The 18,408-nt window shown below is 48.2% G+C and overlaps 1 protein-coding gene and 1 long non-coding RNA gene across 2 annotated transcripts in view; one reads left to right on the top strand and one right to left on the bottom strand.

Moving 5' to 3' along the window:
• Positions 1–3,898: 3,898 nt before the first annotated feature.
• RALB (RAS like proto-oncogene B) overlaps positions 3,899–18,408 on the top strand; it is a 44,460-nt gene continuing 29,950 nt past the window's right edge. The window contains exon 1 of the mRNA XM_040474816.1: positions 3,899–4,025. The gene's annotated coding sequence lies outside the window, so the exon portion shown is untranslated. The remainder of the gene's footprint in view (positions 4,026–18,408) is intronic.
• LOC121030422 (uncharacterized) lies at positions 7,300–10,775 on the bottom strand. The gene is made up of 2 exons (XR_005790193.1): positions 10,589–10,775; positions 7,300–7,561 (listed from the first exon to the last, which is right to left on the bottom strand). It is a non-coding gene; the product is annotated as an uncharacterized LOC121030422 (long non-coding RNA).

Here is an 18,408-nt window from a genome sequence, read left to right as displayed (position 1 = left end):
CTAATCGTGTGTTACCCTTATCTGGCACCTTGAGCAAGGACTCGGGAGTCTGACCCTTTTTCTGAGGAGGGATAAATCACTCCATTCTAGTAGTTCTGAATTAAAGATCTCCAGTTCTCCCCTGAATCCTTCCCCTGGCCTAGGACTTCAGGTTTTGATCCACTGGATGTCCCAAATGCTTAGGAAGGGGTGGGTATCCATTGAGCTGTCATTAGTCATTTAGTCCTACATGTGACGGAGACTGTGAGACCTGGTCCTGAGAACAGGATGAGGTCACAGGAGGTGGGGAGAAAACACACGGGCACAGAGGGGCAGAGAAGCACAGAATAGGAAGATGACCCAAGTGCTAAAGATAATCTCCATCTATTTTTGCCATTTACAGTAAGATTCTTTCCATGACCATCAGGAGGCAAGAGTGGTTTTTGTTTTTCCATGTATAGATTAGTGGCACCCTTTGTTTTCCGGTCCAGGTAGACAACAAGTACCAAGGGTCCACAGTGATGTTAGGGCTTGTCAGACTCTGTCCAGCAACACCATCTGTTTAGATAATACTGGAGGCTCACGAGAACAAGTGTCTGATGCTAGCTGACATGCTAGGAAATTGGTCTGCTGTCTGTTCCACATCTCTTCCTGCCTGGCTTTTGAGCACGATCTCCCTGGGGTCAGAGCACCTCTGGGGGCCCCTGACTTTCAACCCTGCCCCTGCTTTGTCTGGGATTTGGCAGGAGGAACCCCTGGTTTAGTCGTCAGCCCTCTTGCTCCCCTCCCCCAGCAATTGCCCCATGTCTCCTGTTATCTGAGGACAAGATCAGCCTTCTAGCCTCTGCTCCTGTGGAACCCCACTTTGCTTGGACTCCTGGGACAGCCTCCTAACCTCCATTCCCACATCTGTCCCTTGCAGCCCATTTTCCACACTACACTACAGGTCTTTTTAAAACCTGAATCAAACATGTCACCCTCCTGGCTTGAACCCCCTCAGTAGCTCCCTGTCACACTTGGAATAAACTCCCATCTCCTTATCATAACCTAGAAGCCGCCACCTAATCTGGCTCCTGCCTCCCTCTCTACCCTTGCGCGGTCTCACTTCTCCCTGCTTATGGTGCTCCACCGGGGCCTCCTGTCTGTTCCAAAGAGGACCCGGCTTCTTTCGGCCTTAGGAATTTGCTCCTGCTTGTTCTTCTGCCTGAGATATTCCCCTCCCCTTCCTCCAACTGCCAACCTTTTCAGAGATTGATTCCTTTCCATCCTTCAGGGCATGGTTTAAATGTCACCCCCTAATAGAGACCTTTTTTTGCTACCCAGTCTCAAGGAACTTGTAATGACACAATTTGTAATTACTGAGTTGTTTGTCTACTGGCTTATTACCTGTCCTCTGAGCTGTTCACCACAGTGTCCCCAGCTGAGCACACCTGAGGGCCTTGTATCTGTCAGAGCAGGCTAGGCTATGCGGCAGTAAACAAACAACTTCCAAATCCTAGTGCCCTCAGACCACAAAGGTTTGTTTATCGGTCATGCTAAATGTCCACCACAGGTTGGCAGGGGGAGCGCTGTGGACATTGTAGGGTCCCAGGCTGATGGAACAACTATGACCCGAACATTCTCAGCCGCCATACCAAAGAGACAAGAGCGATGGAGGGTCTCGCATTGGCAAATAAGTCCTCTGGTCTCCAAATAATTTATGTGTTACTTCCACTCACAAGTCATTGGTTAGAGCCTCACCCAACACAGGGAGCTAGAAAGTTCAATCCTACCTGGTGCCCAGGAAGGAGAAGCGGAAATATTTGTTAAAAGCAGTAAAGACTCACACAATACTCAGTAAATACTTTTGAATAGCAAACCTGTTTGCCAGATTATTTTTTTTTAACCATTTTTAATGTTTATTTACTTTTGAGAGACAGAGAGAGACAGAGCATGAGTGGGGAGCGTCAGAGAGAGAGGGAGACACAGAATCCGAAGCAGGCTCCGGGCTCTGAGCTGTCAGCGCAGAGCCTGACTCAGGGCTCCAGCTCACCAACCATGGGATCATGACCTGAGCTGAAGTCTGACGCTTCACTGACTGAGCCACCCAGGCGCCCTGCAGTAATACTTTTGAAGGAGGGAGTGTCTAGAATGTTCTTTCCACAGCTTCGGCCTCTGGAGGTAATCACTATTTAAACTAACATTTGTTGGGGCAACTGGGTGGCTCAGTTGGTTGGGCATACAACTTCCACTCCAGTCATGATCACTCGGTTCGTGAGTTTGAGCCCCATGTGAGGCTTTGCACTGGTAGTGCGGAGCCCGCTTCAGATTCTCTGTCTCCCTCTCTCTCTGCCCCGCCCCCCCTCAAAAATAAACACTAAAAAATATTTTTAAGCGGACATTTGTTGAGCACTCACCAAGATCCTAGCACTCCCAAGTTCCTAGTGGAACTACTGCTCCCATTGGGTAGCTAGGGAAACTGAGGCCCACAGAGGTTTAGTCACTTCCTAAAATAACTGCTAGTTATATGGTAGAGTCCTCCTTTGAACCTACGGTTCCCGATTCCAAACCTGTGCACTTAATCATTACTCCATAGGAAGAGGTTTGGGTCTGATTCCCCTTCTAGATTATAAATATTAGAGAGCTTCCTTTTTGAGACACCTCCTCCCTTTCTCCCTTTTAGTACCTAGCAGAGTTTCTCTCATATACTCAGCATGCAAGAAGTCATGCAATGACTTATGAGAAAGATATGAGAAAGATAAAACAATATGTAAGATAGTGTAACACTGGGATATTCTTCTCGTTAAATGTTTTTTGGTAAGCCTGTTACTGAAGACTAAGGTAAAGCTTCTGTGCCTTTTGAGGGAGCTATTGGTGGAGGGCCTGTATGTGTTCGTTGCTTTACACAGCAATCTAATCAAGGCACAAAGCCTCTCATATAATACACATGTATTCTAATGTATAATTATTAACAAGGAAAGAATTAGCTAGCTGCTGTGGATATCAACCTGAACAAGAGTTTCCATTCCTAGAGATTATACAGGGGGGCATTTGAACAATTGTGATACGGCGTGACCTGCCATGAGGTTTGTGTAGGGGTCAGTGGGGCCACACATCCTGCTGAGCAGGGTTGGAGAGGATTCAGCTCTAGGGAGGGGCGGATAGTTAGGAAAATCAACCCGAGGTGAAGCCCTGTTTGGGTAGAAAACTACAAGTTCCCTGTATTATTTGGAGGACAATGAGGGGGGCAGGTTGTGGGTGAAAAACCTGTCTGTACCCTGCTAGCCCACTGCACTTCCTGCCTCCGGGAACCTGGGGTTAGGATTCGGAACCTTGTATGTGATCTGGATCAAGTTATTACTAGGCATTGGACAAGTAGCCCCATTACAGCTAATGGGATGTCATTTAGCCAAGCGAGTCGTGGCGACAGGCGGAGGTCCCGCTGTCTCAGATGCCCCAGGCCGGCGTCCGGACAGCAGCCTGGACCCTTAGACACTCCCGCGATGCATCGCAATTTTGGTTTTTCTCTATCGGTCCTCCCTACCCTTTTGCTTTCCACTAGTTTGGCCTCACTCTGACCTAAATCCACGACTGGAGCGCCCTCCACCCGCCCACGCCCAGAGTCCCCAGACCAGCTCTACTCCACTGCAGCAGCGGTCACGCGCAGCAAGTCCGGCCGGCCGCCCGCCCGCGGAAAGCAGGAGGAAGTAGAGGTGGGTGGGGCAGGCGTGCCGAGCCCGCCCCTCCCGACTGAGGCGGCCTCTTATTGGCAAACCCTCCTCCCCAGCCTCTGGGCCTCGCTTCGGATTGGCTAATATGCTCTTAGTGGGCGTGGCCTCCAGGGGGCAGGCAAGAGCGGAAGGAAAGCGCGCTCTCCCGGGAGGCGGGGTTGCCTAGGCGACGCCGGGGGCGCGCTCGGGGGTGGGGAAGCAAGCCAGAGGCTCAATGACAAATCGGCAGGGGACTGCTGGGGTCCGGCCCCGGGTGGAGGCGAAGGACAGGGCGGGGCAGGCTTAAGAGCTGCGGGATCGGTGCAGACGGCCGAGGCGGCGCGGGACGGGTCCCAGGTAAGGGTGCCGGTGCCTCGACAGGCCCGCTCCGGGCGGGGTGGGGCGCGGGCTGGGGAAGTGGGGTGCACCGCCCTGCGCTCGGTGACCGCCTGCCCCCGCTCCCTGCGCGTAGGCTGTGGAGGGAGGCGGAGGGCGACACAGGGTTGTCGGCCCCGTTCGGCCACGGCAGGTCCCCTGGAGAGAGCCTCCCGGCTTCCCAGCCGGCCCGGGGCTGAGGAAATGGGGGCGGCGCCCCAGCCTCTCCCTTTTCGCCGCTCCTTCCCTTTTCCCACAAATGGCCTCTGCTTCCACTTCCTGCCCTTTAGGGCCTCCAGCCCCAGTATGGTCCACTTCCTCAGTACCTTAGTTGCCGCTGTGGGCAGGGTAAGAGCTGTAGTAAGTGTTGCAAAAACTTCCTAGTACCTTAGGAACTTGGACTGAACTGGGGCTGTGCTCCAGAAGTTGTTTGGTCTGTTTGTTTTTGGTCCTGTCTTGCAAGCGAGCGTAGAGTTGTTTCTTTGCCCCCCCCCCCCCCCCCCCATCCCGCTCCAGTTCATTTCTGATAGTAGGACTGCCACCGTCTGTGGCTTTCTAATAGGAAGTACCACGGACTTGAACTGTGTGGCTGGACCAGGCTTCCACTCCTCGTTTCTTGCCCTCTTGCGGGTATGTAAGGTTATCCGTGTCGGGGTGGGTTTAGAACTGCTAAGGGCAGAGATAGCTGTGCCCAGTCTGCTTGTTTGAGCAGTGTCCTTTCTGTGCTAATTTACAGATGAATCTTGGAAACATTGGAACTTTGGTATTGTTATCAGGTGAGCCTTCAGGGGAGAAGTTTTTGTACCTGGTGGACTGCTTTAGAATTGCCCATGGGCTCCTGGGTGGCTCAGATGGTTAAGCATCAGACTTCCGCTCAGGTTATGAACTCATGGTCTCTGAGTTCGAGCCCCACGTGGGGCTCTGTGCTGACAGCTCAGCAGCCTGGAGCCTGCTTCAGATTCTGTGTCTACCTCTCTTTCTGCCCGTCCCCCACTCTCTCTCTCTCAAAAATAAATATTAAAAAAAAAAAATTTAGAATTGCCCATGGAAGAGTCTTGGCTGATTGTTCATTTGCGTCCCCTGTGACGTCCCTTTGTAGAACAGAGAACTTTCTGCTTTGGCCTAGCTTTCTAACTTTCTTTCTTTTTAAGTTTTGGAGATGGATAGTGGGCACTGATTGTCAGAGAGTATAGCATATCTTTTAGATGTGCACATGACCTGTGTTCAGCAGAGCAACGAAGATTCTTGGAGGTCAAAGCTCAAAACAGGTGAAGGCAATATTCCCTAAACCTGGAGCAGTGGAATTAGAACGTGGAAGTTCTCAGAAAGGGAGTGACTGGGGAGGTGGTGTCGAATATTGGGAAGAAAAGGAGGGCAAGATGTGAAGACCTAGGTGCGATGCTGGTTTTGAAACTTTATTGGTGGTGGGGTCTTGAGCATGACTTTTCACCTCTGTGTGCTGGAGACCCCACGGCAGTAAAAAGGTGGTAAATAGTTATGCCACCTGTTAGGAGTACACGAAATTGGGCATGTTTAAGGTGTTCTTTGTGGTAGTGGGGGTGGAATGGAGGTAAGGGTGGGAATGAGGCCAGAGAGACACATTCCTTACGTGTGGTTTTTTAATTTTTTTTTTTAACGTTTACTTATTTTTGAGACAGAGACAGAGCATGATCAGGGGAGGGGCAGAGAGAGAGGGAGACACAGAATCTGAAACAGGCTCCAGGCTCTGAGCTGTCAGCACAGAGCCCGACACTGGGCTCGAACTCACGGACTGTGAGATCATGACCTGAGCCAAAGTCAGACGCTTAACCGACCGAGCCACCCAGGCGCCCCTCCTTGTGTGTGGTTTTAGTCCTGTCCCATAGACTGCTTTCTTCTGATCGCATCTGGGTCTTAACTTCCTTTTCTATTCATGGGATTTCCCACTGAAAACAGTGGGTATCTGAGATCTTGGCAAGATTTCCCTAGTGGTAGATGCTTTCCCAGGACTTTGTGAATGTGGGACCCAGACACATAGGTGGGGAGACAAGAATTAGAATGTCAGATAGGATCTAAATGGGTGTTGGTGAAAGGTGGAAGAAGAAAAGTTCTGAATTCTTAATTCTGCCTTAATTCTTTAAGGTTCTTGCCTTGGCTGGAGATGGCTCGGGACTCTGGAAATTTGTAAACCAGAGTTGAGGTAATCCTTTGTGCCACATCGCCCAATCCCACAATGCCTCTTTGCATTCGGTTACTAAATCCCTCTCCACTCATGAAATTTATGGAAGTTAGAAACATTGTTGGAAACCCTTTCTGAAAGCTAGATTTGGAGACAGGATAACACCGAAGAGCTGCAGTTTTTGGAAGAGATCTTGGTGAGCTCTTCTGAGGTTCCCAGTGTAACTTGTCTCAAGATGATAAGGCAAGAGTCCCACTTTTCACTGGATCCAGTTGCTTCTGAGCAAATAACTAACCCCTGCTGTTAGATATGCAAGACACTTGAAGAAAAAATTTTTTTTTCAAGAGAATGCATGTTGTTGAGAAGTCCGAATCAAAGAAAACAGAGTACCAGAGAAAATGCAATCTTTCCTAATCGTGGGGGAGGTGGGAAAGGAAGAGGAAAGAAATGAACATTTATAGAGTATCTGTTGTCCACTTGGCACCGACCCACTGATCTAAGCAATACCAGATACGTATCTGACCTTGGAGATTTGACCATGAGCTGGTTCCTTTAACTTCTCAGTTCTCTCGGTTACCTAAGAATACAAATATGGGCGTCTATATGTACGTATTCTTAGAGGTTTCAAAACGGAGAACCCAGTAGGCAAGAGGGTGTATGAGCTTTTGGACGGGTGAGAGTGGGGAGAAACATGACGAGAATGTGGACGCGGAAAGTCAAAGAGGGAAGGTATTTCAAGTTTATGTTACTCTAAAAAAAAAGGGGGGGAATGCTTATAATTTTTGTGAGTGTTCCCTATGGTGGTTGTAGATGACTCTTTGGGGAGTTTGTGCTTTTTGAAAACAATTGAAATCTGAATGCAGAGAGTGGTGCCATTAATTGATAATTAATTGATAATTGATTAATTGACATTGTTGTCATTGTTGCTTTTGCCAGTGCTTTGTGGGCATCTTATATATAGTGTGTACATGTATTTTCTTCATGTAATGGCATGAGTTGAAGGAAATATAGTGGTTTGGTCCTGTGTGGCTGGCTACCTCTAAAGTTCATCTGTCTTGAATGAATTTTCTACTGCTGTATAATAAATTAGCCCAAATGTAACAGCTTAAATGGACAGACGTTTATTGTCTCAAACAGTTTCTGAAATTCAGGAATCCGGGAGCAGCTTGGTTGGGTGATTCTGGCTCAGGTCTCTTCGGAGGTTGGAGTCATCTGATGGCTTGACTGGGGATGGAGAATCTGCTTCCACGGTGGCTCACTCTCCTGGCTGCTGGCTGGAAGCTTGAGTGCCCCACCATGAGGGCCTCTTTGTAGGACTCTTCACAACGTGGTGACTAAGTTTCTCCCCAGAGCAAGTGATCTGAGAGAGGGAGAGAGAGAAAGAGGGCAGTCAAGATGGAAGGTGTGATACCTTTGTATCTAATCTTGGAGGTGACAGACGTACCCTCACTTCTACTGACACATGGACCAAACCTGGTACAATGTGGGAGGGAATTATACAAGGAGAGCTTGAGGACCCTGGACATTCTTGGAGGCTCCCAGATTTCCTTTTGAAGGTTTAGACCAGACATTATTGAGCAAATCTTTGTCTCATATGCTTACCAAAGTATGTATGATGGGAGAATAAAATGCAGCCAGGGTTTTTACCATTTTAGAGACTTTTAATATTTTACTTTTAACTTTATGTTCTTTCTCCTGTTTTTTCATTGTCAGATGCTAGAATTAATTAGCCAAATATGCAGTAGCTTTGGAAATTAGAAATTTAAATCTAGCTGATCCTTAAACCAAATGGAACAGCTGAGTTTTTTTTTAACCCTAAAACAAATTGGTAAAAAAAAAAAAAAAAAATTATTGCCAAAATGATCTCCTTGATGAACAGCTTAAAATTAGTCATTAATCATCTGTGTATTTTTAAAAATAAAATTCACTGGCAAAGGAACTAAAAAAAATCTTTAAAAACCTAATCTGTGCCCCTCTCTTCCAATTATTATAAATCTTTGGGCAATATGTATTTGGCCAGCAATTTTTGATTTCTCTTTTTAAAACCTAATACCTTTAAATTTTTTTTTTAATGTTTATGTATTATTGTGAGATGGAGCATGAGCATGGGAGGGGAGGAGAGAGGGGGAGACAAGGAATGTGAAGCAGGCTCCAGGCTCTGAGCTGTCAGCACAGAGCCCAATGGGGGGCTTGAACTCACAAGCCACGAGATCATGACCTGAGCTGAAGTCAGGTGCTTAACTGACTATACCACCCAGGTGCCCCAAAACCTAATACCTTTTAATTATCTACCTGGATGGAAGGACTCTATTCTTTTAGCTTCTAGATGAAATCTCCCAAAGTGTCTATCGGTGGAGAGAAGAGGCATCCTGAGCCTGAAGCCTGATTCAGTGATTTCTAAGTTTCCTTCCAGCTCGAAAACTTCTCTTCTGTGATTCTAGTATTTTCTTTTTTTTTTTTTTTTTAATTTTTTTTTCAACGTTTATTTATTTTTGGGACAGAGAGAGACAGAGCATGAACGGGGGAGGAGCAGAGAGAGAGGGAGACACAGAATCAGAAACAGGCTCCAGGCTCTGAGCCATCAGCCCAGAGCCTGACGCGGGGCTCGAACTCACGGACCACGAGATCGTGACCTGGCTGAAGTCGGACGCTTAACCGACTGCGCCACCCAGGCGCCCCCTCTAGTATTTTCATATAACAAATATCCTTTGCACAAAGCATATTTGGAACGAGGGGTTTCACAAGTCATGTTAAACTGTAAGTTCAGAAAACTAAGTGTGGTGAGAATGGCTTTTGTTCAGTCCGGCCCAGTTGAAGGTTGCTCGAGTGGTCATGAGGCCGCCTGGAAACTCAGCAAAGCTGGCATTTCCTTTCTTCCCGTTTTGGCCCTTTTCCCATCCACTGCCCTAATTTGTGAGCTAGTATCTTTCTTTTCTTTCATCCTACCTCTCCTGGCATTCCCCCCCCTCCTTCCTTCCACCCCAGTCTGCCAGTAACAACAGGAAAGGACTGGTGGACTGTCGTCCAGTGTGGATTAGCTGATCCTGTTATCAGTAGTGGACGTAGTCATTGTGGGACCTCTACTCATACTTGTGTGTTAAGCCTTTTTAAAAATCTAAAATTACATGTGTTCATTCATTAAGTGCTGCCATTTTTAACTTCTAGAGGGGTTCTGGACCCAATTCCAAGGCTGTACGTGTGTGTGGTTCCCCCCCCACCCCACACCACTGTGCAGTTCTCTGACACCAGCTGGAGACGGCATCAGATTCCACAGATTAAGGGTCTGGCCCCCCAGGACCACGCTCTACTTCAGATGCCAGTCGCAAGCCCAGATCGTTCCCTGTGCTTCTGACCGACTCACTACAAACCAGAGGTGCCCGTGACCCCCTGCCTGGGTTTGATTAATGTGCTAGCGTGGCTCACAGAACTCAGCAAACCCATTTATTCACGAGATCAGGGATTTATTACAGGGGTGTTAAAGGAGACAAATCAAGAGCCAGATGAAGAGCTACGTAGGGTGAGGCATTGAACGAAGGAGCTTCTGGCCTCATGGGGTTGGGGGCCCGCACGTGGCACGTGATTCCCTGACCTGGAAGCTCTCCACACCTCCTTTTGGGATTTTGTGGAGGCTTCATTACAGAGACATGATTGATGAAATCACTGCCCCGTAGCCCCTTCCCTTCCCAGCAGCCCCTTCCCTTCCCAGGAGGTCAGGGGGGTGGGACTGGAACTTCCAACCCCCTGTCCAAGGTGGGTTCCTCTGGCAACCAGCGCCCATACTTAGGTGGTCTAAAGGTCACCTCATTAGCACAAACCTAGTTGTGGTGGGAAGGTCATGTTATGAATAACACGACACCCATTCCGCCTTTTTGGCTCTGAGGCTTTTCAGGAACTGAGGACAAGAGACTTAAATATTATAACAAAAGATGTTCCTGTTGCCCTTTGCATTCAGGAAATTCCAAGGGTTTGGGGAGCTGCGAGACAGAAACTGGATGAAGACTAAGTATACATGAGAAATACATTTTGGCCATCTGAAGGAGCAAGTGTGTATTTCTTATAAATCACAGCATCACAGCCTCCTAAATAGTTCTAAAGTCTAACCACTTTCCCCGTCTCCACTGTCATCCTCTTAGGCCCCCGTTGTTTCTGGTCTGGCCTCCTGTACCTCCCACATCTGCTCTTGGCCCCTCTGGTTTCCCGTACTTTAACTGGAGTGATCTTTCCAACATGCAGGACTAATTATGTCACCCCTTTGCTGGAAGCACTTCAGTGGCCTTCCATTGCCCTCATTGGAAAGTCTGCAGTCTCTACAGTGCTGGGCCTGCGGGGTCTCAAATGATCTGGCCCTTTCCTTCCCAGTGTAGTATTGGCTCATACCAGACCCTACCTCTTTCTTTCCGCTCCGGGCAGCCACGGGGGTCTTCTTCGGTCACTTGACTGTGTCTTGCTTGCTTCCTGTTGCTTCAGGTCTTCCTAAAAGCAATACAAGAAGGGAGCAGAGCACGTGAAAGGAATCCTAGATAGGAAAGCACTTGGCCCGCTCGTGGAACTTGAAAGAAGGCAAAGCTGGCCAGGGAGAGGTTGGTGAATAGTGGCTTTGGATTTTATTCATGGGGCGCCATAAAGGGCTTTATGCCCACTTCTATTTGCGGTTTTGGAAAACTCACAGTAGGGGCTGTGTGAAAAATAGATTGAAGAGGGGCTAAAGTGGCCACGATAAGCCACTTTGAAAGGGGTTTTGGAGAGGGAACCAGTAGAATTGGTCACGAACTGAGTTGGGGGAGAGGCAAAGGGAATCCAAGATGATGACTCTCAGGTTTTGGCTTTAGTAATAGCTTGGGCACAACTACTCACTTGAGTAACTACTACTAATAGTGGAGATGGAAAAGATTTGAAGCAGGGAAAGAAGAATTGAGAGTTCTATTTTGGGAATGTTAAGCTTGAGATTCTCGCAGGACAGCCACGTGGGGAGAGGTGGCAGTTTGGCAGAGGGATAGGAGTCTGGAGGTCAGGAGAATTGTCTAGGCTGCATTTTAGAAGTTTGGGAGTGGCATGGAGGGCTGCAGGAATGGATGAGGTCACCGAAGGGGAGCGTAGGGGCGGGAAGACGGAGCTCTGAGGCGGACTGGCATTTAGGAGCCAGGTAGAGGAGGAAGACCTGGCCTGAGATGCCTGACAGAGAGCTGCCAGAGACACAGCAAGCCCCGGAGGTGGGGGGTGAGGGGGAGTGTGGTGCTCTAGAGGCCAGAAGGGACAGGATCCGGAGGGAGACCCCATGAGGGGTCTTTGAATTGGCCTGCTACGGGCCTTCCCTTCTCCAGGCAGGGTTGGCTCGCAGTTGCCACGTGCTCTTTGGTGAAAGCGGAGGGCATGGGAAAGGAGAAAGAGAACAGTTTTGTTTTTTTAAAGTTTATTTATCTTTGAGAGAGAGAGACAGAAGGCAAGCAGGGGAGGGGCAGAGAGAGAGGGAGACCCAGAATCCGAAGCAGGCTCCGAGCTGTCAGCGCAGAGCCCGATGCTGAGCTCTAACCCTTGAACCGTGAGATCATGACCTGAGCCGAAGTCGGACGCTCAATGGACCGAGCCACCCAGGCGCCCCAGGAAGAGAACAGTTTTTATTGGAGTTTGCAGCGTGGGGTTTAGGGGTGACCCTGACCAGCCCAGTGTCTGGAAGTTATGCTGGGGGAGGGAGCCGCGCTGGAAGGGAATTTGTAAATGAAGTAGGGAGGAAAGGAAACACAGGGCCTTGTCGGGCAGAGTGGGACCCTTGGGCCAGGACCCATCTGGGAGTTGGTAGGCAGTGCAGACTCTTGGGCTCCCCTCTAGACCTACGGAATCAGAATATAAATTTTAACAAGATTCCCAGGTAATTACAAGTTTGAGAAGCATTGGTATAGATAACCAGGGCTACAGGGAAATTGTGTCACTAGCTGGGGGGGACAGATGGTGATCACAGGGGTGTGTGTGTTTTAAGATGAAGATTCAGTCGACCGCGTCTGTATGCTGTTGGGGATGATCCCCTACGGAGGTAAAGACTGATTAAAGAGGCAGGAAAAAGGGGACAGCGACCGGAATGCTGTTCTTGGGTAGGGGCGTAGGGACGCGTGGAGCAAAGCCTGTGTGGAGTGCTTGGCTTTGCTACGAGGAGCAGGAGTGTGCTCTTCGTGCAGCGGGAGACAGGGAGGAGGTGGGTAACGATGCTGGTAGGTTTGTAGATTTGGCGCAGGAGCAATGAGGGAGTTTGTGCCTGATGGCTTGTGTTTGGGAAAAGTGAGGTAAGGTCATCTGTAGAGCGTGAGCTTAGGGAGGGCATAGGGGAGAATCAGTAACATTTCTAGGCAGCGAATGCCCGTTCCTGGTTTGGGATCGTAAGTGCATTTAACATGAAGTTTCGTAAGGCCGGCTGCAAGGGTCTCTTTCCCTCTCCAGCAGCGTTGATGTTGATGCGTGCTGGGTGCTGGGGCTGGAAGGTACCAGCGAGAGGGCTTTCATAATGTGAGATCTAAGCTCCTGAAGGAGGGAGGTGGGGCCTGGGGAGGTAAGGCACAGAAAGAAAGTGCTAGAGGCCAGTGCTTGCAAGTAACCATCAGGCGGGGAACCGCGGTGGTAGTAGCAGCAGCTACTGGGGTAGTAGGTATTTACGCGAGCCCGAGCCCCAGCCAGAAGGAAGGAGGCCGAGGCTGGAGACATGTTGGAGGCAGCCGCCTCTGAGGCTGACGTGCCGGGCATGAGCACAGCAGTGTTAGGTAGGAGGAAGGAAAGGGTTTTTGGAGAAGAGGAGGACAAGGACTTGGGAGAGGCCGAGCTCTGTGGCAAGTTGTCCAAATGGGCACAGGAGTCACTAAGGGGGATAACAGGAGAAAGGGGTCAAAGGGAAGTCTGTGAACCAGAAGCAGATACCACCAATAGATGAGGGCAGTGAGGACGTCCATAGATGACCTGAGGGCAGCAGGGTTGGGGGGAAGCTGATGGCCAGAGCCTTGAAGATAAGGGGCTTTTGCAAGAGGAAGGAGGGGAGTATTGGAGGAAGGATGTCCTCTACTGGAAGTGACAAGTGGGAGGGAGGAAGGACACTTATTTCTTCCTGGCCCTGAGGCACATGGCAGGAGAGGAAGATAGTGTCTACTTAAGATATGGTGTCCCCAGGGCACAGCAAAGTCTCAGGGAAAGCTAAAAGCTAGCGGAAACTTCTTGGATGAGGTGGGGGGGGTCTTGAAGAGTTGGTTCGTGTTCTCCTGGTTGTGGAGGGTGGGGGAAAGGAGTCCTTTCAGAGGAAGGCGGAAGTCCTGTTTTTCCTCTCTAGTTACCCCAAGATAGGCGGGGCAGGTGTTCAGGCCGGGTGGTAGAGAGAATCACCCAGTCATATTGTGATCTGGTCCTCTTCCCTCCCAGTGTGGTGTCCTGGCAGGTGTCACCTCCGCTGGCAGAGGACTGAGTCTCTGCAAAGAAGGCTCCCCTATTCTCGTCCTTCTTTAAGGACCAGCAGCTTATCCCGCCTTCAAATAGGTTTGGCTGGTAGGCCAGTGTCATTCTCAGGACTTTCTAGACTGTCAGAATGATGTTCAAAAGTCAGTTAAGTGCCTACCCAGAGCCGGGTATTTTCTCACGTAATGTTAACAACCCCAAGGATACAGACCCCCTGTGTGTTTTACGGATGAGGGTGAGGCCGAGGAAAGCAACTTAACTAAGGGCATTAGCTTCCCACAGACAGACTCCAAACTTCAAGTTGACTGTTTTTTCTCACATTGTAGTTGGTATATAACTATTTTAAAAAATTGTGGTAGGGGCGCTTGGGTGGCTCAGTTGGTTAAGCATCTGACTTTGGCTCAGGTCACGATCTCGCCATCTGTGTGTTCGAGCCCCGCGTCGGGCTCTGTGCTGACAGCTCGGAGCCTGGAGCCTGCTTTGGATTCTGTGTCTCCCTCTCTCTCTGCTCCTCCCCTGCTTGTGCTCTATCTCTCTCTTAAAAATAAATGAACATTTAAAAAATGAAGGAATTGTGGTAAAATATACATAAGATCTGTCATTTTAGCAATTATTTTAAAAGGAAGCTCTATACCCAAGGTGGGGCTCAAACTCACAACCATAAGATCAAGAGCCACATGCCCTACTGACTGAGCCAGCCAGGCACCTCTCCATCATTTTAGTGATTAAAAAAAATTTTTTTTTTAATGTTTATTTATTTTTGAGAGAGAGAGACAGAGACAGAGGTCAGATCATGACCTGAGCCGAAGTCAGATGCTTAACCAACAGAGCCACCCAGGTGCCCTTCCAAAACATTTTTAATTATCCCATTCTGCAACTCTGTGCTCATAAAATACTAACTCCCATCTTCTCCTTCCCTGGCTCCTGGCAACCACTATTCCTCTTTCCATCTCTATGAATTGACTCTTCTAGGTACCTCACGTAAGTGGAATCATATAGCATTTGCCCTTTCGTGTCTGGCGTGTTCGACTTAGCCTGATGTCTTCAAGGTTTATCTGCATTGTAGCTTCTGCCAGGATTAAATTCCCTTTTAAGACTGAATAGTATTCTGTTGTACGGATGTACCACATTTTGTTTTCCATTCATTCATCAGTGGACACTTGGACTGCTTTCACTTTTGGCTGCTGTGAATAGTGCTGCGGTGACCGTGGGCGTACAAATCTGTGCAAGTCCCTGCTTTCAGTTTCTGGGGGTATGTTCGGGGGGCTCTGTAGTAAGTGCTTTCTGTCGTGTATTTCCTCCTCGAACTTGTGCTGTAGTTGCCTGTGCCTCTCTCTCCTTAATGAGCTTTCTGATCCATAGTTCTGTGTCAGTGATAAAAATTCCAGTATTTCACACCGTGTTTGAAGGTCTTCCCCACCCTACCCTAGTCCGCTGATGGAGCAGCCCAGTGTCACGGCTCCAAGAGTAGGCTCTACAGCCAGACTGCTGGGCTTACCGTCCCAGCCCTGCCACAGACTAGTTAAATGACCCAGCAAATTCTACACGCTCTGAGTGTGTGCGATACACTAGTAGATGCTGTACAAGTGGAAATAGTAGTAGAACGTCTCTAAGCAGGATTGATTTGGGGAGAGTAGTTCAGAACAGGGACATGTATGCTAGTTCCAAATTTGACCTTCTGCGACTGAGACATGCAGTGGTTCTAATGTCTCCGAGGCTGCCTTTGCGGGTGGAAGGAGCTGGAGTCTGGATAAATTGGTAGACCTCTCCAAGGCCAGAGCAATCCCCAGGTTCCATTGGGGATGAGTGTATAGTGGGAGAAGACTTTGTTTCAGAAATAACTGTATACTTTAAAAAAAAAAAAAAATCAGAGCTTGCAAATTACCTGTCACTGTTCCATTGCTTTGTAGTTCAGGAAAGTCATCATATAAATGAATTAACCTTTCAAAGTTCACCAGTTACCACTTATCCTCTTGAGACCAGACCTCTCAGCCCCAATGGAGAACTTGTTTTTCTTTTATCTGCCAACTCCTGAACGTCTCCTAAGTGCCAGGCACACTGGGCACACAAAGGTGAATGGGCAGCTCTCAATGTGGTGGGAGAGACAAACATCATCTAAGAATAAATTACTGGTTTATTTCAGTGCAACAGTAGGTATATTGACAGGCAGGGGAACCTACTCAGGGAGGGTCAGCTCTGCTGGGGGAGACCTAAGAAGGTGGTAGAGGAAATATTTAGGCTGAGTGTTAAATTATAGGCGATCCTCCATCAGGAAGAAGGGCAATCCTGGCAGAAAGAATAACATGTACATAAGGGTACAGCCTGGAAACAGAATATTTATGATGAGTGACTTCAGAGCTTTCTGGTTTTTGTTTAAGTGACTTTTGCTTGTTTTGTTAATTTAGTTACGGGGTTTGTTTTGTCTTGTTTTGTTTTGTTGGCGGGAGAACATATAAAGAGATATTCATCAGGGAGCAGACATACCTAAAACAAATTTCCTTAGGCACTTAGGAGCAGTACCTTAAGTTGTTTTGCAGATTTAGTTTCAGGGGGAAAAAAAAAAAACCCAGCAAAGACTGGAAAGGAACTTAGATCATTTAATTCAACTTCCTTGCTTTTTTGGACCTGGAAACTGAGTCATACATGAATGACAGCACAAAAATATTCTCTCCCCCAGTGCTAATGACAATAGCAGTTGTTCAAGGGAAGGGAAAAAGGAGTTTCCTTCTTTAAGTTAGTATGTGCAGGTGAGGCTGAGGGCGCAGAAAGACTGTCCTCTGAGAACCGTGGGGACTTCAGTTGTTTCTTGCCAGGACTGTCACTCCTGGAATGCCGTGTTCAGTGAAGAGCAATAAGAAAATCCAAACTTCCCAAACAGAGAAGTTAAGACTGAGTATCTTCCTTCCATAGAAAGATGTAGCAGAAGTTGAACAGCAGCTCAAGTGACTTGGTGTCTGTGGAGAGATTGTTAGCTGACCCATACAGATCCTTCGCTAGGTGGCCTGCCGTACCTGGAGCTGAGGTGCTCCGAGCCACGTCCAGGTTATTCGGGTCGCTTAGCCATTCACGTTCCGCCCGCCCCGGCAAGGGCCTGTGGCTCTTTCTGACAGTGCAAAGACATAGGAGAGATGGTCTGTCCGAAAAATCACTGCCAATTGAATAACAATCAAATGATCATAAATCCTCTCAGGATTCCTTATTTAAATCAGCGGGTGAAATGATGAGACTCTTAGGAGTACTAGGTTGTTCTAATTTGGAAAGGGTGTCTCTGGTGTAAGTGTAGGGAGTTTGGCTTTTGTATTGAAACACCGGACCCTAAAGCTACAGGTTTTTATTTACTCTGAAACATGTTTGCTTGATGATCTGGTAATCTCTGTTTTAAGGGCCTGGGCCATAACCAATAATGACAATCCCATAGTAAGTTCAAATAAACACTTAAATGCCAAGCTTAAGAGAGTCAAAGTCTTTAGTGACAAATTCGCAAAGCTTAAAAAGTAGAAATTAATGTTACCTATTTGCCAAATTTTGCTTTTGACATTAGGAAATGATGGCTTAAATTTTTTAGGCTTTTGACAGTAAGTAATGGAAGTAAGATATAGATGAATCCAACTGTTTAAACATTTTTTTTATTAGTTTTCTTTATTTCTGAGAGGCAGAGAGAGACAGAGTGCATGTGGGGGAGGGGCAGAGAGAGAGGGAGACACAGAATCCGAAGCAGGCTCCAGGCTCCGAGCTGTCAGCACGGAGCCCGACATGGGGCTCGAACTCACGAGCTGTGAGATCATGACCTGAGCTGAAGTCAGACACTCAACCGACTGAGCCACCCAGGTGCCCCAGATGAATCCAACTGTTAAGTTTACCCTGTATTCTAGATTTTATGATGACCATAGTTTGGGTAAACGTCATGTTCTTCAGGTTGATGAGAGCAGAAATATTCCTGTCATACAAGGGTATAAGAGGGAAAAGGGCAGGCCTGGCACCTGGCCTCATGGAGCCTTAAGAGTAGCGGAAGAAATAAGCAAAAAGCATGGAAGGAGAAAAAGAAAGGAATTACAAGTTGTGATCAGTGCAGTGAAGGGAGCCAAGAGGCTGACATGGAGACTGAGAGAGGGTCTACTTGAAGTGTGGAGGTCCTTCACTCTCTGAAGAAGTGACCTTTAAATGGAAAGTTCTAGAAGGAATTGGGTTTGTGAATGATGAGTGTGGAAAGGCTCAGGGTTGGGAGGGTACAGAGGGGGGAGTAGTAGGCCGTGAGGTTGGAGAGGTGGAGCCTAGGGATGGCGGGGGGCTGTGGGGAGAAAGTGGGTTCTGGAGACATCATCTGAGCCCCTGAAGCAAGCTTTGTTCCTGGACACGCCATTAGGTGAGCCGATAAATAATTGTTTTGCTTAAACTATTTTCAGTTGGAGTTTCCTTCACTGTGGGCAAGAGTCCTAATCATATAAGGGACAGAATATTTGAATTCCCTGGAAACACCTTCAGCTGGAGTTGCTATATGTAGTGCTCATGCCTTATTCATTCAGAATGAAGTATTTTTGTGTCATTGTATTTTCCCCCTGGCCCTGCCTGGATCTGATTCCTTGGACTTGAATTGTATGTGTACTTTCAAAGCCATTATGTACAGTCAGTTGGGACTCACTTGGTTGGAAGTGATAGAAATGTAAGGTACACGAGCTCATACCACGAAGGGGGATTTATTGGGTGGACACCAGTGTGTGTCACTGACTCAGCGGACAAATGGAAAACCAAGCCAAGGAAGGGGCCGAGGATGCGGCTGGGACT

The sequence above is a fragment of the Herpailurus yagouaroundi genome, unplaced genomic scaffold, assembly GCF_014898765.1.
Source record: "Herpailurus yagouaroundi ecotype Mexico unplaced genomic scaffold, PumYag 140, whole genome shotgun sequence".
In the NCBI taxonomy this organism is placed as follows: domain Eukaryota; kingdom Metazoa; phylum Chordata; class Mammalia; order Carnivora; family Felidae; genus Herpailurus; species Herpailurus yagouaroundi.
Note: the sequence above shows the minus strand (reverse complement) of the source record. Positions and strands in the feature narration are given on the sequence as shown.